This window comes from Triticum urartu, chromosome 6, assembly GCF_003073215.2.
Source record: "Triticum urartu cultivar G1812 chromosome 6, Tu2.1, whole genome shotgun sequence".
Classification (NCBI taxonomy): Eukaryota; Viridiplantae; Streptophyta; class Magnoliopsida; order Poales; family Poaceae; genus Triticum; species Triticum urartu.
The window spans coordinates 461081385-461106753 of NC_053027.1; positions in this window are offsets into that span (position 1 = coordinate 461081385).

Sequence of the window (25369 nt, forward strand, 5' to 3'; positions counted from 1 at the left end):
GGCCAAATTCAGCCCGTGGTTACAATCGGCCCGTTTGTGGTCCGTTAATACGTTGGGCTGTTTTCATAGCGTCATCAAATACGGCCTATTAACGGTGGCCCATTATGGTTGGCCCATGAACGGGTGATTCCAACTCTAGCCCGTTTACGGCCAAAATGCGGTCTGTTTGGCCCATGTTTGGCCAATCGATCATACGACCCATATAAGGCCCATTGATGATACGGCCCGTAGAAGGCCCATTGTTTCTACGACCCGTAGAAGGCCCATTGTTTCTACGGCCGGTAGAAGGCCCACTGTTTCTACGGCCCGTAGAAGGCCCACTATTTATACGGCCCATAGAAGGCTCACTGTTTCTACGGCCCGTAGGAGGCCCAGTGTCACTACAGTAAATATTAGCCCATGGTTATTGTTGGCTAGTTTTAAAAAATAGGTTATTGCAGCCACTAGCAAACCGCAAAAAAAGAACTGCATAGACTACAAGCAAACAAATAAACAAGACAACAAGGAAATAAATAAGCAAGCAACTTACACTAGGCTATCACGGCTATTACACATATTACATCCACTGGGCATCAAAGTTCGCCACCAGTGCAAATATAGGGAACACAGCAGCATATAAACGCCGCAGCAAAACAAGTCCAGAACTGAAACCACTTCAGAAGAGCTCAAGAAACAATATCCTAGGTACCCATAATGCTGGCAAGATGCTTAGCAAGCTTATTAACTTTCTCTTGTTTGGCGCTTAAGTCCTCCAGCGCTTGCTGTTGCAGCAGAAAGTATGCATCTGAATTCTGCAGGGACTTCCTCACTCCTTCGGCTTCCTGTCGCATAACATCCTATCGATGTCTTTCAACTTGAAGTTGAGACTCAAGAAGCCGAACTGATTCAGGCAACGAGTTCGAAGAGCTGGTGCCAGCAGTGGTAGCCAGTAACTCAAACACTACATCAAGACAAGACTTTGGGGTTGTCTTAGTGTCTTCAATATAGTTTTTATCAGCTTTCTTGGAGACCAACAGGGATGTCTCACTATCTTGAACCTTATCTGCATTACTTCCTTTACCATTGCATAACAGGGTACTCTTCTCCAATATTTTATCCGCGTTCTAAAAGAGAAACAAACAAACACATCTCTGGTTTACAAGGTAGTATATGAAACTCATTTTGGTAAACCAGTTCAGTAGTAAGGTGGACAGGATAACAACATGAAACAAACATATATCTATGTAGTATGGTCACTGTATGGTCTATATCATTCTAGTTTATGTTGCCAAATCAAGATAGATACAGTTCGAATCATATCTATTTAAGACAAAGCAGCATAGACAGAATATAAGTGTGGGAAACTACATAGCAATAACAACACTTGTAATGTGCATGGCATGAGAACATAACTGTTTATTCAATTGAAACTGAAATCAACATAGAGCAAGTTACAATAGCAAACAGCCAAACACGTTGAAGAAACAGGTTTAAAACATACCTGTTGCGCCATTGGAGTTTCAATTGCATCCTTCAAATTTGAAATTAGTTGGTATCAGTAAATACAGTGATGCAAGAGCAAAGTAGTATGAACCATAGCTAAGGAACCTGACCTGAGAACAATTCTTCTTCTGCTTCAAGCGTTGACTTCGGGTTCGGAGTGGTGGTCCTCGTGATTTGGGCACTGCAGTTGCCTTACTAACTGCTCGTGTTTGGGTGCTCTGTGGTGGAGACGGTGCTGTGTCAATGGGAACTGGGTGTCTATCTGCTGGGTTGGGGTTAGAAGGGGTGTAGCTGGTTCTCTGTCCAACTGGGTAGGGGTACAATCTGCATGAGTGTGGGTTATGTGTGGTGGGGCTGGTTCTTGGGCAAGTACAATCGTGGTTCTATCTGCATCGACAGGTAGCACGATCTTTTCTGAAGACCGTGTTTTTACTCCCACAGATACTGCCATCACTCCCTCCAATTGAAATGGCTGATAAACAAGAAAAGTAATTGAATGTACAGACATTGTAAGATAGACAGGTGCAATGGATAGTAGGGAAGAAAACAGGGCATGAAATAATTCACATTTATGTTGTCTAAGCAAACAGAATAGCAGGACATAATGCCACATATATGATGGCTAATTAAACAGGATAGCATGACACAATTTCACATGTATGATGGCTAACTAAACAGGATAGAATGACATACTTCAAAATATGATGACTATGTAAACAAGATGACATGATATAACTATACGATGTGTCTATTAAAGTGGTTGGCATCCCATAAATCACAAACATGCCGTCGATGGAAACATGATGGCATGATATAATTCACGGATAGAATGACATAATTTAAAATATGATGACTTTGTAAACAGGATGAGATGATATAACTATATTACGTCTTTAGAAAATGGGTTGGCATGCCATAATTCAGATACATGCTGTCTATGTAAACATCATGGCATGACATAATTCAAATATATGATTTATATACTAAGGAAGTAAGCAGAGGGAAATCGCATATATGATGTGTCAACTAAGGAGATGGCATTCAATATTGTGTATATGATGTAAAAACTAAGCATTGCAATACAACATATGCATTATATGAGTAATATAACCCTGCCAAGTTTGAGCATACACCTCAGGGGGATAATAGGACTAGTCATCTGCCTCTGAATCATCCTCTGAAGAGCTATCTGTAACTAGCAAGATATCTGCTTCAGCAGGTAGCATTGTCTACTCTGAAGACCTTGTTTTCACTTCAGATTTCTCCATCACCAATTCAAATGGCTGATGCACAGGAAGAGCAGTTGAATATACAAACATTGTCGACAAAAGCAATGAGAAATATAAAAAAAGGACGGCATGATATAATTCACATATATGACGCTTGCGTAAACAGCATGGCATTGCATAATTCACATACATAGTGCCTTGCAACAAGATAACATTGCATAATTCACATATATAATGTCTTGCAACAAGATGGCATTGCATAATTCACATATATGGTAATTAGACACTAAACAGGTGGCATTCACACAAAGCATGTCTAAACTAAGCAAATGACATAGCAATGCAAGATACCATACGCACGATATGAGCAACATAACCCTGCCAAGTTAGGGCATGCACCTCAGGGGGGGGATATGACCGGTCATCTATCTCTGAATCCTCCTCTGAGGAGCTATCGGTAACCAGCAAGACATGCGCTTCATCAGATAGCATTGTCTGCTCTGAAGACCTTGTTTCCACTCCAGATTTTTCCATGACCGTGCCGAATGGCTGATGCACGGGAAGAGTAATTGAATGTACTAAAATTGTTGACAAATTTAACACGTAATAAAAAATGATGGCATGATATAATTCACATATAAGATGACTGGCTAACCAGGGTGGCATTGCAAAATTCACATATATGATGCCTGGCTAGACAAGATGGCATTGCATGATTCACATATAGGATAAAGAAACTAAACAGATGGCATTGACACAAAGCATGTCTAAACTAAGTAGATGACATCTTTAATGTATACAGTAAGCAATGCAAGGCACCATATGCATGATATTACCAACATCAGCATGCCAAGTTAGAGCGAAGACCTCATGGGGTAAATAGGAGTGGTCTTCTCCTTCTGAATCCCCCTTAGAACAGTTATCTTCCTCTTGATTACGATCCAAAATGGGTGGAGGGGGGCTGCCTTTGCGCCCACCATGGAACGACGTCTGCATGAAATTTTATTGCCACGCAAGGCTCGTCTCTTTTGCTCTACATGATCAGTTCCATTGTGTACAATAACTGGCATGCATGGGAATAAAACATAGTGAGATTATGTAAGGAGTGCATGCACAAATCTAGAGTGATGGTAGCAAACTGTGGATAGATCCAAAACCAATGATAGCAAGCAGATAATAGCTTTAGTTAAAAAATACAGATAATGGCTCCTTTAATGTTTGTTTGCACCCAACATGAAACTCATAGTAGACACCGGAGATTAACCAGATAGTAGACAGATAGTACCGATTGCTGCCCCAATATGTACCCCACAACCATTTAAAAACTCAAGTTTCAGCATTAGTTTGGACCTGACTCGGAGTCTAATAGGTGAACACGACGATAATGTAGTATGTCATCATATTAAGCGACACATAACTTAAGCAGACACGGAAGAGTGCGACCTCTCTTGCGGACCCGTGTAGTCCTCAAGGTCATCTGCTCAGTTGCTGTGGCTGCCGGCGGCGGGGAAGAAGATCTGAGGCGGCGAAAGACAGTCTGGAGAGTGGATCCCTACTGTGGTGAACCCGTCTGTCGTTGGAGCAGCTGAGCTGGGGTGGAACACAACGCCGCAGAAGCAGGACAAACCACACAAGGTTTTCTTTGACACATATCTGTAACATAAGTAATTGAGTAAGGGCTTGTTTGAATTTGAGGATTCTAACAATGCAGGGATTGGAAATAGATAGGAATAGGATAGGAATGCACATGCAAAACAGAGAATTTAAAAACACAGGATTTTTGCCAATCTGGGTGTTTGATTCACAACAATTGGAAGATCACAGGATGCAAAAAAGCATGGTGAGATTAAGTCAAACCACATGAAAATGTACGGTTATAATGCTATTATGCTACTATCTCTTAGTCTTGTGCTTGATGAATAGGAATATGAAAAGGAGGAGAAGTGGAAATTAGAATTCCTACGGTTTTTCTTTCAAGGAGACACTAAAGGAACAAATCCTATAGTTTTCCTATGCTCCATTCCTTTGCACCAAATTCATGAGAAGTAGTACCATAGGAAACTTTCCAATTCCTATGTTTTTCATTCACTTTTCCTTTCAAGCACTGGCGATTCTAGTAGGCAGGCTTGAGCAAGGAAAATCCTACACTAAAAAAATGATTTTATGCTACTTCTATTACTTTGGACCCAGGCCACTGCCATACTAGCTCAACTCCCGGTCCCATCAACAAATGCACAGCTCAAACGCGCAGAGATAAATAATGATGGTGTTCAAGAGAGTCCATCACGGATAGCTAAGTTGCCTAGTACCTCACTGCTTGTCATATAGTAGGATAAAATAATCGTATTTCCCGTTACTACGAGTGCTCAGTGGACAATATATATAACATCTAGAGTAAAAAAGAGATGCAACAAGTGTACAACCTCTTTGGCGAAGCCATGTCGATCTCAGCGTGATTGGGTTGGCCGGTGAGGATGCTCTGGGTGACTTGGCTGTCGGAGGAGGGGAAGAAGATCTTAGGCGTCTGGAGATGGAGCCCGAGGTACTGCTCCGCTGTGATGGAGGGTTTCGTCGCTGGAGCAGCTCCAGTGAGTTGCACGACGCCAAGGCTGAAGCAGGACAAGAGAGATAACGAACAACGTTAACCCGAGTGGAGTTCTAATAACATCACCAATACATGACGTAAAATACATAACCACAAAGTGCTAGATGTAAAATACATTAGTCGCTCATCTCTCAACTTAACTGTCGAAACTGAATTTAACTGTCGAAACTGAACTTAACTGTCGAAACTGAACTTAACTGTCGAAACTGAATTTTGCTGTCGAAACTGAACGCACTAGCAAGGTGAGGCTACACGTCGGTCGACTGACTTTTTCATCTCTGGTCAGTCGATTTTGCAGCCGTTGGATACGAAATCAAGGGCCTGCGGTTCATCTTCAACCTCCACCCCCCTGAGCCGCCAGCCATCACCGGCCTCGCCGCCAGCCCCAGCGCCGCCTCGCCGCCCCAAAACAACTCGCCACCGCTGCCCGGCCAACCCTCTAGGCCCCCGCCCCACCCTGAACCCTAAGATAGATAGTGGTATACCTCTCCGGCGAGCCCCCCCCCCCGCTGCGGCTAGTTCTTCCTTCACCCCCGGGCGAGCCCCCCCCCCACCCCTGAAAATCGACTGACCCAAAAGTTGATTCAGTCGACTGAAGTGTAGCTAAATCAGAGCAGCATCACAAGCAAGAGCAAGAGAGAGAGCAGCAGCGCGAGCAAGAGCAATAGCCAGAGCAGACCAGGCAGGGGACCGAGAGCAAGAGCAGAGCAGCAGCACGAGTGAGAGCTAAAGCAGCGGCAGCTCCTACTGATGTGGACGTCGCCGCTGAGGGAGTGACGCCTTGGAGGAAGTGGCCGGCGACGCCGCCGTGGATGGAGCCGCGCCGTGTCGGCTCGGGACCGAGCGCCGGCAGCACCGTGAGATCGAATCAAGAAGAAAATGCGGTGATTAGTGTACAACCTCTTTGGTGGCGCCGATTAGGCCGCAGCTTCATCCGAGGAAACGGTGATGATGATGCTCTTCCGGTGGTGCAGGTGAAGATGGCGGTGTGGGAATGGAGGTGGTGCGAAAGACGAGGGGAACGTCGGGGCAGCTCCTTGGAGGTGGAGGACGGGGTGGCTGAATCGGCGGGACATGAGATCGACAATGGATCTTCATCCGGTACGATGGATGAGAGACGTCGAGGTGTTGATGTGGACGACGTCGTCGGGGAAGAGGCTCCGGCTGGGTGGCGGGCGGAGCAGGGTGTGGGGTTTCGTCACGGGTTTTCGCGGCCTCGGTGTACGAATGGGTGGGCGGATGGGATGGCAGTGGGGAACCATGGCTTAGAGACGCACTTGTCCGAAATGTGGGGTAAGTTACGAAAGTACCCCCACCGATTTGAGGCGGTTCTTTCGGTTCAGGGGTACCACGGGCATTTCGCGTGTCGGGATTTCACAGGAGGTGGGAGTTTTCGCGCGCGTTGTAATTTCAAAATAGCAAGGTGCGGGTTGAGATGGAGGGAGTTGTCGGAGCACAACGAGACAAAGATATATCTTAAATATTTCGGGCTAACAAGGCGCGGGTTGAAGAGGCGGGAGTTTCACAGCACGATAGACAGAGACGCTAGCTTGAATTTTGGCATAACAAGGCGCGGCTTGAAATTTCAGAAGAACAAGCTTAACGTGTACCCACAAAAATAGACAATTTGCACCTCAACAGGCACAACACACACACAAACACCATTTAGACTAGAATAAGGTACACGTGCATTACACACATGAGATTTGGCAACCAAATTATGAATAAATACCACATTATAGCATGCAAGATTTGAGTCATATATGCATGATGTAGATGTTCGTTTAATTCTTATAGTTCATTTCATTCAAAATCATCTAGTTTTTATAAGAAAGCTAATCTATTTTAAGATTCATGGAATTGTGCGTCGTAAGACATAAAGTAAAAACAAATAATGGCAAATCATGTAGAAAAACATTTGGGAAATTCTGATACGAAAGATTCTAGAACAAATAAGAAGTGCTTGTGTTTTGATGTTTGTGCATTATGCTTAAGTTCAACCATGGAGTCTTCTAGATTATACATGTGGCGAAATCTGGTGGAATCTAGATGATATCCAGCGGCCAGTAGTGCTCAAATTTGCCATCTTTGGACCATCAGATTCGCCTCATCCAATGACCATCTTTCAAAGTTAAAGTTACCTGCACACAATATAAAAAAATATAAAAAATAATGGCCAAATGATGTCTGCCCATCATCTCCAATTAGAATAGTGTGTCCATGCACGGATGCGACGTGGCCAAATGATGTCTGCCATCGTTATCTCAAATTCAAATCAGTCTGACCTTGTTCAATGTGTATACATTACAACATGCTCGTTTCCAAACCACACCGTGCAGATCTCCGTTATATTCATGCATGCATGGGTTTCAAACATCAGGATCTCTTATTCAAATATTTGAATTCAACTTTACATTGATTATGACCTCACCTATTCTTTTACACCCACACAGTAGTCTTCTCTTTATAATTGTACCACTAACTTTCTCTCATGCATCCATGCACACACACTACCAGTCGGCATTATCCATCGCACGCATGCAATCTTTTTCTTCAGGTCGGTCTCCCATGAAGGCACACACCCACACACATCCCCCTCTCCATCATATCGGGCATTCTTTATCTCTCACGCGTGCATGCGCAACTATCGATGTTCCTCTATGTATGTGTGTATATAGCTAGGTCTTTCATAGTTTTCCACACAAACCGATCAATCAATATATCCAGTGAGGTCTCACCCTCTTTCCCACGTCCACATCGATCAATCTATACCTCTCTATATAGGATTAACATATATAGCTAATACACCCACATTAATTATATATCCAACGTCCCCCTCTCATCATCCATGCCTTCCGCTTCATCTCTCAGACGCGTGCACAATGGCGAAGACAGGGGCAGTAAGGGCCCTGCCCCCCTCCCCCTAACATCACTATATATCGAGGCTAATAAGAATGTGATCATTAGACAACTGCTGCTAAAAATGGTTTAAGTTCATGAATTGACCCTCCTCGTAAAGGATTAGCAATGCTTGGCCCCCTAGCTCATTTATTTTTCATGGCTCCGCCACTGCGCGCAACAGCGCACGTGTTCGCCCCCTCTCTCTAAATATAGATCTCGCACTTATGCATTCCTTCGTAGTCTCCCTCCACTCGGCCCCTCACACCATCTTCTAGCCCCCACCGGATTTTGCCACATGTACAATCCAGCAGACTCCATGGTTGAACTTAAGCATAATGCACAAACCTCAAAACAACAGTGGTTCTCTTTTGTTCTAGAATCTTCCGTATCATAACTGCCCAAACTTTTTTCTAGTTGAATTGCCATTATTTGTTTTTACTTTATCCTTTATAACGCACAATTCCATGAATCATAAAATAGATTAAGGGCTTCTTTGATTCAAAGGATTCTCAAAGGAATTTTGGAGGATTCTAATCATTAGGAATTTTCCTATCTTGGTTGTTTGATTTGTAGGATTGTAAACTATAGGAATTTTTTCATATGATTCATTTGCACTAGATTTCATAGGAAACATCCCATCCACTCAAACCTCTTTGAAAGAATTCTGCGTTTTTTCTATGCACAATCAAACACTCGTACAATCCTGTAGGATTCAAGACGACATTCCACTATAATCCCATGTTTTTCCTATTCCCGTGTTCTTAGCTTTTTTATAAAAACTAATTGATTTTGAATGATATGAACTATAAGAATTAAATGAAGGGCTACATCAGGCATATATGACTCAGATCTTACATGCTATAGTGTGGTATTTATTCATAATTTGGTTGCAAAATCTGATGCGTGTAATGCACGTGTACCTTACTAGTACTTCGAGTATGTGCAAAACACGTAAATTAGAATACCAATGGCACGCTACACAGTGTCTCTCTTACAGTTCATGAAGCCATGTGGCACATGTGGAGGCGTTGTCGCGACCTCCTTGCGTGGATTGATCACAGTGACGTGCTGCTGGTTCCAGAAGAATGTACTCGTCCTCCCTGAGCCATACTGGCGATACATGCACGAAGCGAAGATGTGCACGCACGCCACGCATGCACTCATTCCCTCGCACGCACATGCGGGTACACGGGCGGACGCAATTTTGTACCAAGATCCACCCCATGTGATAATTTGACGCGTGTAAAGTCGTTCACTTCATTGATGGTCAATTAATACAGCGCATGCAAATTGAGTGGACGTGAGGGCGAAAGAAAGACATTATTACTCCACTGCGCGCATGTGAGTAGTTAAATCGTGGGTTGCTAGTAGTACCTTCATTGGTCTCCTTCGTATTTTGTGCCAATTTTTAACAGTAATATAATATTTACGCATTTGAGCAGTGTAGTATTTGAAATTTATGTTCCGCTAAACTCATCGGGGGCCGTTTCGGGCCTCGAAATCAAAACCATCAATTAATCTTTACCTTGTTCCCATCACATAGTACGTACTAGTACGTACCAAACCTGAACGTGTTCCCACTATGCAGGTATTAGTACTAGTGCTAGTACTTAGGTTATAAAAAGGGGAACTACCTAACCGAAAATTACTCTACCTTTCCTCCTCATAAGTGCTTCTTCTCCGTCCGTCGTTGCCATGGCCGGTGAGCACAGCTCTAGGTTGAGAACTACTCGTAACAAGGGAGCGGCAACCAAGGTTGCGGAAAAAAGACAGGGCTCGCCGCCACGCAGAGACCTCGAAAGATCTCTCACGGGCAGGCGATGGCTCCCAGGAGCGCCCTAGTCGCGGAGGCGAACATGCCGAGCTGGCGGAGCTGGAGTCATTATCCCTCGACGGCATGCCCGATCAGCTCAATAAGCACCTCAATAAGCAGAAGGAGTTCATCTAAGGCTTGATGGAGTTGCTGAAGGAGAGCCTCGACGACATGCCCGCTGAGCTCAATCAGTAGGGGGAGTTGACCGCCGGCTTGGTGATGCTGCTGAAGAAGAGCATTGCCTCGGAGAAGAAGGCGATCGGCAAAATCCTGCGACTTCAGGAGGACAAGGCGAAGCTCTGCCACGAGATCGACCTTGGAACAGAAGGAGGAGTTGGCGAAGCTCCGCATCGAGCACCCGGCTGCTGTCAAGGTACGTAATGCGGCCGTGGAACAGATGATGAAGGCTTGCGTCGAGAAATCCTGCATCATGGATAGAATGAAGAAGATGGCGGAGGAGATGCGCAAGGAGATGGGGGTCGTGGAGGAGATGAAGAAGTAGTTACGACTCTGTGGTGAATTAGATCATTTGGGGTGATAATCTTCCTTCTTCTTTTGCTCCTGTGTTTCATCTTTTGCTTCGGGTGTTTCGCCGCACGTGTCACGTTCTCTGTGAGGCATGAATAGAACAATGGTTTTTTTGAGGGAATGAATAGAACAATGCTAACAATGAGATGACTAGCAAATTAGATCATTTTTTATCGCCATATGGCACTGGGATGCCGTGTTTCGTGCTCCTCCATCGCAGTACTACTCTATTGGAAAACTTGAGTATATCGCACGGTTCTTTGCTCCTCCTCGATCAGGTCATCAGCGCATTTATACGAGCAGTCAAATCACAAGGCCCCGCCTTCCAGCAGTAATGAGCCGCCAAATCACAAAGGCACTCGCCTCTCGTGAAACCGGCCAAGCTAGACTGCCCCGCCCTCTAGCCTATTAAAAAATGTATACTTTTGTACAGCAGTAGTATCAATGGATTGCGCCATGGAGCAAAACTTGAAATTAAAAAAAAAGGTGGTACATATAGAGAGCGCTCGTCGCCAAATTATGCATATAGTACTATTAAAAAGGCTAGTCACAATAATGGTGTCCAGCACAACCCACCCCTCAAATAAAACTAAGAGGGTGCTTGGATACGTTTTAGTCCCATGACTAAAAGTAGTGGGACTAAAACATGCTAGCCTCACCCATGCTTGGATCCAAATACTAAAAAGGCTAAAATCAAGTTAATGAGCATTTATTATCCTCCAAACCCTCCAATCCAGAACTCGCATGTGTTAAAGGAGAGGAGTTAAATGAGTAGAGAGAGGACTAATCCACATTTTAGTAGGGGTACCCCTGACTAAAATTTTTTAGTCTCAAGACTAGTTTTAGCCCCTCTTTAGTCAGGGGTGCTTGGAACTTTAGCCTCTTAAAGAGACTATTTTTAGTCAGACTAAAATAAGTCCCTTGGATCCAAGCACCCTCTAAGCATCCTGGAATTCTTTAACAAAACTAAGCACCCTGAAATTCTTTGACAACTAAATTGTTGGCTATATGATGTTGGCCATATATATTGTACGTATATAATGTGAAGAAACGAGTGGTAGTACTATACCAACTACAAGATGAAATGTAAGAAATACTAGTATGTACGTACTGAAGAGTTAAAGTAACGAGAAGAAACATAACATAGTTCTGCTGGGGGCTCAGCACAACACATCCCTCAAATTAAATTAAGCACACCTGAAATTAAACTTCGCAACTATTCCGGTAGACACTGCATTAGAACCACCATGAGCAACGACACTGCCACCTTACTCGGAGTCCTCGTCCACGTCCTCGACTTCGTCCTTGTCCCTCTTCCTCTTGGTCGATACTTCTTTGCTTGAACCGCACACTTGGCTGTTGCTCTTCATCCAACCCTTGTAGATATTGAAGCAAAGGTAGCCATCCATTGCAGTGTAGTGGACGCGGTCTATATCTAGTACATTCCGCTGCCATGCATGACGATGAAACGTGTATGGAGGTTTCTCCATTTTACCGTATGAAGGATGAACCATGGCTCCTGCCAGGGTCAGCATTGAAGGCTGACGAGAGGACACCAGCCAATTCTTCTGGAGGTCGAAGGGGTTGCCTACAACGAGACCTATCTGACGCAGGACATCCCTGTCGTTCTTAAAGTCTACAGTAACGAATTTCACTAGTTTGTCCTTGAGGAAGTTCTTAAAATCCTGGCACTCAACGTCGGCATGGCATATGTGGTAGACCAAGCAAACGTTATGTACGCAAACCTGGATCACGGCGGGCTTCTTCCTCTCTTCATCCTTTAGATCCTTCTCTGGTCCCAGGACTGTGGTGTACTCAACATCTAGCCCAGCGAACCACTCATCATCTGAGTTTTCGAACATGCGTCTGAAGCGAGAAAGGCATCCTTTCACCGTCGCAGAAGAACGGGTGTAGATGATGTCGAACTCATCACCGGTGATGGTTCTAACCTTGTAATCACCGCCGATCATGGAGATTTGGGGCGCCATGGATTTGGGAGGAGGGTTAGGATTAGTGGAACTACCGTAATGTGAATGGACGGGACGACTAGGAGCGAACCGCCGTAGTATTGAAGGACGTGCGGAGACGAGTAGGAGCGAACTGCCAGCATGCGAACGGCAGGGTAGTGGCTTTCCATTCTCCCATGATACGGGCTTCCGAGAGCCCTTGGATCTGAGATCGAATGGTTGCATGGCGTGATTCTAGACCTATGGGTGAATATCCTATCCTGGAGGGTTATTCTGCAAATTTTCAGCAACTTAGCATGCGACCGTTTGATCTCAGATCCAAGGGCTGCCAGCAGCCCGTATCATGGTCGCGCCTACCACGACCGTCGCGTCGCTCGCGCGGTCGCGCCCTTGGAGATTTAACACGGCACGTTAGGCTATCTGATGTTGGCATGTCATACATAGTCATCACTTAGTCACTCATACGACAACAAGGTTGGCTATAAGGTTGGCTATAAGTGTATTTTTTACTCCTCTCTATCTCTTTCTTCGTACTCCCTCCGTCCCATAATATAAGAATGTTTTTGACACTAGTGTAGTGCCAAAAATGTTCTTATATTATGGGACACAGGGAGTACTAGTATTTATTGCATTTGCCAAGGAGTGACCTCTTCCAATGAAATGGTGTTGCTAAGGTTGCTTCATTTAATTAGCTATAGACTCAAAATTGTCTTTTCACCTAGGTACACGCGCTTAGCACCATTTCTTCCTTGGGTCACAAAACTAGTCTCTCTCTTCTTGATTAACTTGCCACATCAGACTTTATGCCTATGTGGCAAGCTTAAGCACCTGTAGGAGCAAGTAAAAGTAAGTACAATAGTGCGCTTTACATGGCATTTTTGCATATGTGGAGGAAAGAGAGGCAAGGAAAAAGTGGAGAAGTGGGCTCTCATGCAAGAGCCAGCCTCTACTACATGGTGGAGCATTGGGAGAGGCACTTGTACGGAGGTGGTCAGGAATCGGGAGACTCACGCCGGTCGTAGCACCGCAGTTAAAATGATAATGGCAAGTCAAATCATGGGGCCCCACCTGTCCAGCAGTAACTCGCTGTCAAATCACACAGCCCTACGTTTGTAGCAGCCTACTCCCTCGTCTTCTCGCGTCTTTGTCGAACCAACTAGGCGGAACTGCCCCGCTGCCTACCGCGCAGGAAAAGCCCCGCCCTCGACTTTTAAATAGTATATAGTATACTAATTTTCTATCCATGGATTGCGCCCGCGCCATGGAGCAAAGTGTCTAGAAAACGGAGGAGAGATGGTGGTCTTGCAATAGAGAAGAGGGAGAGGTGAGACGGTGGTTTTGGAATGGAGATGATGGAGAGGATAGGAGGTGGTTTTGCAATGGAGAAGATCAGAAGAGTGAGAGGCGAGTCGGTGGTTTTGGAATGGAGATGATGGAGAGGAGAGGAGGTGGTTTTGCAATGGAGAAGAGGGAGAGGAGCGTGCGACAGCGATATAGGATTGGACGAGAGGGCCGGCGCGCTGTGACTGGATCAAAATCAAAATCAATTTACCCTTCAATTATGAAAGCGACCCCACATTAACTAGTCTCCCTTTTATTCTGGGTCATAATTGACCATGATTTTCGCACATAAAATATATGTTATACATTGCAAAAATAATATAATTTGAAAGTACATTTAGATACGAACCAAACGATACAATTTTTGGTGACATGCATTCACATTTTGCTTGTCAAATACGGTATGTGGTCAAACATTGACCCAAAATATGCAAAACAACAAAAAAATACTTCCAAGACCAGCGCCGCTCTTCCGCTCTTCTCCTCTTAAACCACCGCTGCTCCTCTCTTGTTCCAATCTAAATGCAGCGCCGCTCCTCTCCTCTTCCATTTCAAAACCACCGCCCCTCCTCTCCTGTTCTAGTCCAAAACCAGCATCGCTCCTCTCCCATTCTAATCCAAAACTAGCGCTGCTCCTCTCCTCTTCCATTCAAAAACCACCGCCGGCGAGTGAAGGTGCTGCGGAGAAGTAGATCGATGGAGGAGTACAACCGATACGTGAGGATCGCAGATGGCGACCCTATGAAGCTAGCTAGGATGTTGGAGATACAGTCTTGGTTTGACAACAAGGACCAACTAGCGGCGACGGTGACATCCATGGCCAAATATCTGCAACAGAGCGAAAAGGCGGCGATACTCCCGAAGGGAGTCGCGCCGGAGTACATAGAGCTGCTCCTATGGGCCATGGATCAAACAGATTCACCGAATCCGATCGTGAGGGAGCGGTGGTGGGAGTATCGATCCCAGATGGAGCATCCACCAGAGATTGAAGGATCGAGCATCCACAGGGTACCGTTTGTGAGGGTGTCCTGCCAGAGCGAGCTGGTGGAGTCTTCGTCGACCGAACCCAACTGCAAGAGGAGAAAAGCAGTTGGCCCGATGACGCTTCCCCGCCATTGTCTCCCTCGTTGTTCACATCGTCTCACGGGGTGACTGTCTACCGCCGAGGAATAGGAGGGGGCTGCCCCCCCAGCCCAATAGTCGGGCAGGTTGTGAATTGTCAGGAGGAGCTTAGGGTTGTCAGTATTTGCAGGTTGTGAATTGTGTTTTGTGTTGTGTATTTTGAGAGTACTTTCAGATATGAATGTCTTTTGAATTTCAGATTTGCAGTATTGAGCATATGAAGTATTTTATGAATTCTAGATATCTATTTTTAGCACTTAAAAAATGTAGTTTCATAGGAGTATAAAAGTGCAGACAATGTGCTTCTCAGAGAAGAAACTGCAAGTTTCAGTTTCAGATAAGAAACTGCAACTTTCAGAGGCAGAGCATTTATATTAACACGGCCTTTTCAAACAGGGTTAACATCATGTTGGAAGTTTTATTCATGGTCGAAAATGGAACTACCAGGCAGTTAACATCATGCTGATCAACATTCATGCATAGCACATCTTCATATGATGCACAGTCACAATGCCCACACAATGTCGAGTGTGCGAAACACAGAGAAAACGAGGGACGAAGTTTTGGCAAGTGTTGGACGTGGTTTTGGGCTGCCCCGTCTAGGCTTTCATTTTTAACATGCGCAGCCCACGACCTCGGATGGGAGGTCCATAGGCCTATTTGTATTTTCTTAGGGCCGTCATGTATCGACCGGCCTATGGACCTCCCATCCGAGGTTTTATTTTTGGCAGCCCAATTTATGTTTTTTTTTGAAGAAAACGCAGTGGTCTGTTCTATTTTTCTATATAAGAATAGGAACGCCAGGTCCAACTTATGTTTCCCTTCTACTATATTATATATATTTAAATTATTTTATATGTTTACTATTTAGTTCACATAATTGGCAAATAGATGACCGCTCTCGCGATCCCCTTCGCCCCCGCCACCACCTCCACCCTTGCCGCCGCCCCCGCCATAGATCTCGCCGCCACCCCCACCTCCTGACTCCGGGCGCGCCTGTCCCCCTCAGCAAGTCCGCTCGCGCGCCCCATGGAGTCGCCGGCCATATCCACGGGGGAACTGGAAGACAGGCAGATGTACAAGATGCATCTCCCACATGTCTACAAAGCCTTCCCGCGGATGCTCCAGCCGCTCAACTCCGTCGCGCCGGCAGTGCTGCGGGAGACTCGAGGGAGGAGATGGAGGGAGCGGGCGATGCGGATCCGCGATGACGCTCTCTCCTGGACCCAGTGCACGCGCGAATGGAGGGAAGCAGAGGAGGTAGCTACGAGGGAGGAAGCCGAGGAGGGACCGAATCCGTTCTCTCACTTGCGCAGGTATGCTCGGATGTGCAAGGATCATGTGGATTGGGAGCTGCTGAATCTAGCCCTGCAGATCTACTTCGAAAGAGATTTCTCGGAGAAGCACAGGATGCCCCACCCCAGGGAGCCGCCGATTGCGTTCGTTCGATGGGCGAAAGGAGAAGTGAATTCAGGAGATCCACGCCGTGCTGCGAGATGGGAATGCTTGACTGGACTCATGCCCACTAGCACGCCACCGGAGCCGGAGCAGGTGGATCCCCTACCTTACCTCTCCCCAAACCTGCAGAAGATTGAAATTAGGCTTGCAATCTGCTTCAATTGAGTTGTCTGGTGGTTATTTCTGCTTCCTGAGAGACAACATCTGGATGGAGGATGAGAAGGAACCAGGAACTCCGATGAATTTCCCCTATCACAATGGGGGGAGCGCCGGTTGGGCAGTGGTACGGCCCACCTCCGCCCCAAATGGGGGCACAATGTGGGCAGGCTCCTGTAATTGCCCAAGATCAATCTACTGGTGGTTCTGACTCTCAGATCAGTGAGAAATCTCAAGGCAAGAAACAGCAAAAGAAGAGACATGACATCTAGAAAACTACTCCTGCCCCTGCTTCAGCCCTTATGGCATACTCTGAGGTGATCTTCTACAACTGTGAGGAACCAGGGCATCATTTGGATAAATGTGTCAAGCCCAAGAGTTGTTTTATCTGCAAAATGGTTACCCATAAAGTTGAGAATTGCCCTGTCAGAAGGAAAACCCACAGTTCTGCTAGATATGTTGGAAGTGCTGCTCCAGGATTAGGGTTCTACCACATAGACCCACCTGATGAAAATGCTCAGTATCATGGCTCCCTGAAGAATGCGGGGATTGTTCTGGTAGAAGCTGGTGAAGTGACCAAGCAGGAACTTGCCACTGAGTTTGCAGACATTTACAAAACCAACTGGCCCTGGCCAATCAATGCCCTAGATGAGTGGACATTCTTGGTCAAATTCCCTCCTGAAATAGATGTAGTTCAAGTTGCTGGATACCCCTGTTTTGGTCTAAAAAAACAATGTTGTAGTCAATGTTGAAGTCTGGAAAGGCAGGATTGAGGCTGAAGAGGACCTCCGGGAAACTTGGATCAAGATCAGGAAATTGAACCCCCAAGTGGTGTGACTGGACTATGCTGGATCAAATCACTTCCACTCTGGGGGTCTTACTGGATGTGGATTGGCAGCATAATTTCAAGTCATTCTATGAAACTGTTAGGGTCAAAATCTTATGTAAAGATCCCTCCAAAATCTCTGCTGAAAGGCTTTTTGGAGTTGGGAACAAAATCTACAGGCTACTCATTGAGGTGGAGTCCTTAACCCCCACTAAAACTGGCACCTCCACCAACCTCTCTGCTGGTACATATGTCTCTGCAACTGAAACTGGTACCAATCTTACTAAAGATGCTGAATCCAATAGGAGCTCTAGATCTGAATCAGATAAAGGGCCTGCTGCCAATTCTGGGGCCCCTAACATTAGAGGACAGTCTTTTGGACACAATCAGATGCTTGGAGAAACTACACCCACTTCAGTCCTTAAGACACACCTCCCTGATTCTCCATACACTCCTCAACTCAGCATCCAGGAAAAGATCTTGGATTCTATGCTTGATGAAACCAATGGATTCAACCTCCTCATGGAAATGGAGCTCCTGGAAGATGATGATCTGATGGAATTAGAAGGTTCTATAGATCTACAAGAGGATCAAGAGGCACTTGTTGAAACAACTGAACTCCCAGACAATTTGGACTCAAAATACAACTCTGACTTCCCTGCCCTTCCTAAGGAGAAGCACCTTCCCAAATGGGGTCCTGTTCAAGCCACTAGAACTAGTGCCAGGGTAGCTGGTGACAAGAGAACCATTATTGAAAAGGCTCAACGGCTCAAAGAGGTTCAGAACCTGGAAGTGCAAAAACCCCAGGGTATGAAACACACTTCCTTCTCCAACTTCAATGATCCTTCCTTCAATTTCATTGCTGCTAAGATTGGTGTAGATGTTACTTCTATTAATGATGGCATTGAATGCACTTCCTTTATTTACCCTCACCAAAACAGATCTGAAGGCTCTGTTTGTGAGATTTTTTCTCTAGATGGTAGTTCTAGTTTAGACTGCCTTCGATAAAGTTGACCTTGATTTCCTTATGGAACTCCTGGAGCTTAGAGGTTTTGGGGATAAATGGACTAGTTGGATCCAGCAACTTACTCATGGGGGGTCTGTTGGGGTCAAGTTAAATAACTGTTAAAGTGATTTTTTCCTTGCTGGTAAAGGCCTTAGGCAAGGTGACCCCATCTCCCTGCTTTTGTTTAATTTAGTAGTGGACGTTCTTACTAAAATATTGAGCAAAGCTGCTGACCATAGTCTGATTGCAGGGCTCTATCCTGAGGTCTGCCCTGGTGGCATCATCTGCCTTCAATATGCAGATGATACCATCCTTTTCTTAGACAATGACTCCACACATGCTAGCATTCTGAACACTGTTCTAACCTATTTTGAACAAGTCTCAGGCATGAGAATCAACTACTCTAAAAGTGAACTCATCCCTATCAACATGGATGATCAGGAGTTAGCTGACTTCCTCTCTATTCTAGTCTGTAATAAAGGTAACTTCCCCATTAAGTACCTAGGTATCCCTCTCCACTATGATAAACTGAGGAGAGAGGATATCCAACACCTTCTGGATAAAATCATTAAAAGGATTGCTGGGTGGAGGGGCAAACTTCTCTCTTACAAAGGTAGATTGATCCTCATACAAGCTTGTTTGGCTAGCATTCCAGTGTATCTCCTCTCCTTCTTCAAGTTCCCTAAATGGGTAGTGAACCTCATCAATTCTCAGATGTCTCATTGCTTATGGAATGATTTTGAGGGAAATAGGAAGCTACACCTTGCTAATTGGGCCCTAGTCTCTATGGAAAAAGATTTTGGAGGCCTGGGCATACCTAACCTCCAAGAAATTAACATTTGTCTTCTAGGGTCTTGGATTAAAAGATTCTACAAGGAAGACCTGAAACCCTAGAAACTTCTTATTGCCCATAAATACCTAGGAAATAAACCTAATATTTTTGTCCCTTCCTCCAACCCTAAGACCTCTAGATTCTGGAAAGGATTAAAATCTATTATGCATGCTGTGAAATTTGGCTACAGATGGAACATAGGGAATGGGAACAGAACCAGGTTCTAGGAAGATACTTGGTTTGGCACATCCCCCCTAGCAGTCCAATTTTGGCCTATTTACTCTGTCTGCAATGAGGCTTAACAAAAGTGTCAATGAAGTTTGGGACGGTCAATGCCTAAAACTCTCTTTTAGAAGGAACTTTAGTGATAGTCTCATGGAACAATGGTTCCAGTTGGAGGAAATTGCCAAAAGCATTACCTTTACTGCCGAGCCGGATGCCCTGATTTGGCAGCTGGACAATAAGGGGAAGTATTCCTCCAGCTCCCTCTATCATGTTATCAACTTTAGAGGGGTTCAACCCGTGTTTATTCCTGTTGTCTGGAAATTGAGAGTTCCCCCTAAAATTCATGTATTTCTCTGACTTCTCTCCAAAAACAAATTGATGACTAGGGATAACCTTAGGAAGAGACACATCATCAAACCCCTTGATTGTGTTTACTGCTTGGAACAAGAGTCTTCTTCTCACCTATTTTTTGAATGTATAGTTGCTAAACATCTCTGGGCCCACATTGAGGAATATTTCTCTAGTCAGATTGGCTCATCCTTCGAATCTGTCGCCAGATTCTGGATTGCTACCAAAAAGTGCTCAGTTTTAAATACTGTTAGCTCAGCTATCCTTTGGTGCCTCTGGAAATATAGAAATGCTATGATTTTCAGTAACAGCTCCTGGATTTCCATTCCGCAGATCTTGAGGTTGATCAGGAACATGGTGAGGAACTGGGCGATTCTCTCCTCCGGATCGGACAAGGACAAGTTGATGAGCTTCGTGCAAACCCTAACAAGATCCCTCCAAAAACCGTTGGCGATAACTTGTGGCTGAACAAGGCTCGACCTGCTCTGGGGCTGGACCCGTGGGCTCGTCTCAAGATCTCTGATGAAGATGATGGGCACCTGGCGCCGAAAAAGAGGGACATCCACCATGCTACGCCTTCTAGGCTGGTGTCTCCGCTTGCTTACTGGTCGCCGCAGGCTGACACGGCCCCTCGGCTGAAGACCATGAAGGCTTCGCTGGACCCTCCTTGTGTCATTTGAGTGCTCTATCCGCTCTGCCTTTGGCACCACTCGGGTGATTTGTGTTATTTAGAGAACTTGTTCATCCACCCCCCCTAGTTTGTAGCTTTTCTACCTTTACTTTCGAACTGCTCCTTGAGCTGCTGTATCAGAATATGTTGTGGTTTCGTTCTCAGCAATGGAACCGGGGAGATGCTCCCTGTTTTTTCTAAAAATATATTTTATATGTTATGATATATTATTTTTATTGTCATCATATATTTAACAGATACTTACATATGTAAGAAAACAATATCCCACATCTTATTAACTTATAAAAATAATTTCTTAACAAATAAAATCCTGGATTGTTTTGGCACGAAAATCCTAGTGATTGTGTACAAAAGCTTGGTAAGATTTAAGGAAGAATGTAATAATATCACTTATTATTTAAATATATTTATAACAAAATGCTCAGCCCCTTTTTATTTTTTGATAACATTGCTGGCCCAACCCAACATTATAATTAGAATCAACCCAGCAAAATCGTGTATTTTGAGAAAGTGCAAATGGCCTGTAATTTTTTAGGAAATAAAATAAATGGGCCGCATGGACGCTATATTATTTGTTCACCCAGCCCAGCTAATGGCTGTAATTCAAAAAAAGATCAAATTGATTGTAAATTCTACCGCGCAAAAAAAGACTGTAAATTCTGAAAAATGGGTTGAATACGTGCCACATTTTTGGAGGCTGAAATGTGGGCCAATAAGTCGAAGCCAACGCAAGTCATTGTCAATTTAGTCAACAAATGATTCTGACATGTTAGACGTTGGATTTACATCCAACGATCGGCATCCATCTTCAATCTCTCGTCTTCTTCCTCCAGCGCCGCCGGGACCACCTCCCGCCTCCTGCTGCTAGCAGCTCTGCTTAGCACGCTTCGCTATGAAGTGCTACTCCACCGTTGGCCAGGCCATCCCTCCACCCCTCCACACCTCCTGTTCTTCTCCACCGACTGCCGAACCACACCGCACTAGAACCAGTTAACCCTCGTACACCTCTCTGTTTGCGACTCTACTCCCGCATCTTCCCATCTCCGGCTCGTTGCTGTCCGGGGCCTCGACGTCGTCCACCACCTTGGATGCGCTCGGCGCAGTGTGGTCAACGTGGTCAACGGACGACACCATCGGAAGTAGACTGTGCGTGGAGAGGCTGACAGCTAGGTCCACAGCCGCACACAAGGAAATGCCTCCTTATTACGCGCAAAATAATGATTCCTCCACCTGACATCTGGGACCCACCAGAAGGGCCTCTGTATTTCGTGAAAATAACGTGCCCCCCGCTGACATGTCGAACCCACCAACTATCTTCGCACGCAAGGAAGTGCCTCCTTATTACGCACAAAAAATGAATATTCCCCCTGCCAACTGGAACCCAGCATAGTGGGAGGCTGACTTGTGGGCCTACCAAGTTGACGGGGACGGAGGGCTTTGTCAACTTAGTCAATATGAACGATTATAGCTCCTGTTACCGTACGATGTTCATCCAACGGCCGTAGTGCTTCTTCAACCTCTGGTCTTCTTGCTCCAGCCGCCCAAACCAGCGCCGGTCGTCCAGCGTGCTCCTGCCTCCCGTGGCCGGCTATGATGCCGCGGAGGCCTCACCGCCCCCTACTACTCCCACCACTGGCTAGGCCATCCCTCTACTTACCCACACCCCTGTTATTCTGCGGCGACAGTAGCCTCACACCGCAGCCGAACCAGTGAACCCTCGTACTCCTCTTCGCGTGGGCATCCACTGCTGCGTCTTCCCCGGCTCCGAGTCGTCCCCTTCCTAGTCCTCGCCGTCGTCCACCGCCGTGGTGCTATCGGCGCGGCGTGGTTAACGTGGTCAAGGAACGACTTCCATCGGACGTGGACTGTACGTGGAGAGGCTGACAGCTGGGTCCACGGCCGCAGTAAGGAAGTGCCTCCTTATTACGCGCAAAATAATGATTCCTCCACCTGACAGCGGGGACCCACCGAACGGGCCACCGTATTTCGCAAAAAAAACGTTTCCCCCTGACTGTTGGGACCCACCAGCTACATCTTCGCATGCAAGGAAGTGCGTCCGGGCAAAAAAACGATTCGCCCCCTGACTACTAGGACCCACCAGCTACATCTTCGCACGCAAGGAAGTGCGTCCGGGCAAAAAAAAATGATTCGCCCCCCTGACTGCTGGGACCCACCAGCTACATCTTCGCATGCAAGGAAGTGCCTGACAGTCGGGACCCACCTGGTCGAAGCGTACATAGCATTGTTATTCTGGTCGCGAATGTGTACGTACATATATACTGGTGGATGTAGAGGCATGCACGTGTCGTAGTAGAGGCGCATACGTGTCGTAGTAGAGGCGCGCACGTAGCATGTACACGTACGTACATCGGCCAGGGTGCAAGAAAGAAAATACGGCCATGTATGTGTACATACGGGCGGGGTCTCGAACGCCTACTCGCGCATACGTACGGCCAGGGCTCGTGCACATGGCTGGGTCGGAACGGAGAAACAACGTCGTCGTCGTGTTCATGGGGAGGCAACGGAATGCGTCGTTTTCATGGGGAGGCAACGGAATGCGTCGTGTTCATCAGGAGGCAACGGAACGTGTGGGAGCCAACCGGCTGGGTCGGAACGGAATGCGTGGTCGTGTTCATCGGGAGGGCTTGGACGGAACAGGCGATGGAAACGAGGCCTGGCGTATCTCAAAACGGAGGAAACAGCCTTGTGTTCGACCGGCCACGTTCGAAACGGGATCCCGTTCATCGGGAGGGGTCTGGCGTACCGCAAAACGGAGGAAACGGACCTCCTACGGTCGAAACGGGGGTCCTGTTGATCGAGAGGGGTGTGGCGTACCGCAAAACGGAGGAAACGGACCTCCTACAGTCGAAACATGGTCCTGTTGATCGGGAGGGGTGTGGCGCACCGCAAAATGGACGAACCGGACTTGTGTTGGAGCGCTACGGTTGAAACGGGGGTCCTGTTCATCGGGAGGGGTGTGGCGTACCGCAAAACGGGACTCCACGGGATGCTGTTCATCTCCACCGTCGACCTCCTCCAGCCTCCACGGGCTACCGTCGACCTCCTCCAGCCTCCACGAGCTCCTGTTCATCCAGCCTCCACCGCGCGCTACTCCACCGGCTACTGTTCAACCACCCCTCTACGGGCACCCCTCCACCGTCTACTGTTCATCCAGCCCTCCACACCACGGGGTGCTGTTCAACCACCCCTCCACGGGCACCCCTCCACCGTCTACTATTCATCCAGCCCTCCACCACACCACGGGGTCCTGTTCATCCAGAGGCAACGCCACCGCTCACTGTTCATCCAAACCCCCTGCAACGCTCACTGTTCATCCCAGAGGTAGCATCGATCGGCTTCAGTTAGCAGCAGCAGCGAAGCAATCGCTCGATCGGGTTCAGTTAACAGCCATCGATTGATCGCTCGGGTTCAGTAACGCGTAGCCTGCAGTGCAATCGCTCGGGTTCAGTTAGAGCCCAACGCCTCGCTCGGGTTCAGTTAGAGCCAACGCCTCGCACACACGCGCGTATGTGTACGAGAGAAACACGCATCGCTCGGCCCCCGACCTCCCACCGTAACCGGGAACTCCCCGAAATTTTCCTCCCCCTCGCTTCTACCATGGTTTTTTCTGTCATGGACGGCCCAAAGAATGTCATGCAGCTGCGTCTCCGGCCCGCCCAGGACGAAAAGCCCATTTTCTGTCATGATTTTTTGTCATCGAAGTAGGAGCCCACCACATCTATGATGATATCGGGTTTTGTCACAATTATCGTCATAGAAGTGTCATATGTATGACAGAAAAAAAATTCGTTCGGGCCAAAATGTCACGATGTGTCATTTTTTGTAGTGAGATGTTGATGGAGATTGACCCCCTCTCGATGAGAGGATCGATGGTGATGATGATGGCGATGATTTCCCCTCCCGGGGGGAAGTTTCCTCGGCAGAACAGCTTGGCCAAAGCCCTAGATTGGTTCTGCCCAGGTTCCGCCTCGAGACGGCGGCGCTTTGCCTGAAAGCTTCTTCTTGATTTTTTTTCTGGGGTAAAAGACACCATATAGCCAAAGATGGGCACTGGAGGCCTGCCAGGGGGCCCACAAGGTCGGTGGGCGCGCCCAGGGGGGTAGGGCGCACCCTCCACCCTTGTGGCTGGCTGGTGGCCCCCCTCTGGTACTTTCTTCGCCCAATATTTTTTTATTCCAAAAACATGCTCTGTGAAGTTTCGGGACTTTTGGAGTTGTGCAGAATAGGTATCTAATATTTGCTCCTTTTCCAGCCCAGAATTCCAGCTGCTGGCATTCTCCCTCTTCATGTAAACCTTGTAAAATAAGAGAGGCTAGGCATAAGTATTGTGATATAATGTGTAATAACAGCCCATAATGCATTAAATATCAATATGAAATCATGATGCAAAATGGATGTATCAGGAGGTGGCGCTGATGTCTACTACGCAACTTTATTCTTGTAGACCCTACATCAACAACGAACGTTAAGCGCGCGGACCCTATGGGTTCGATGAGGGAGTCCTGGTCGCCGAAGAATATGGCCTCAGTGGCCTATCCAAAAGCTACCCAAAGCATACATCGCTCTACCAGTCCGATGACGGGGCGTTGGATCCCATACCATCGTCACACAACGCGGCAGGTCGCCGGCAACTCTGTCCGGATAAAGAGGCAACTCAAGCCGAACACCAGACCGCCCCACCTCACCATAATGGCAGGAACAACGCAGGTCGCAATTACCCAAACAACCTGTGGAGGTACTTGGACAATAGAGCAGGACACGCAAGACCAATCTACGAATCGTGAAAGCATGCTTCGACACGTGAGGATGGCTACCTAT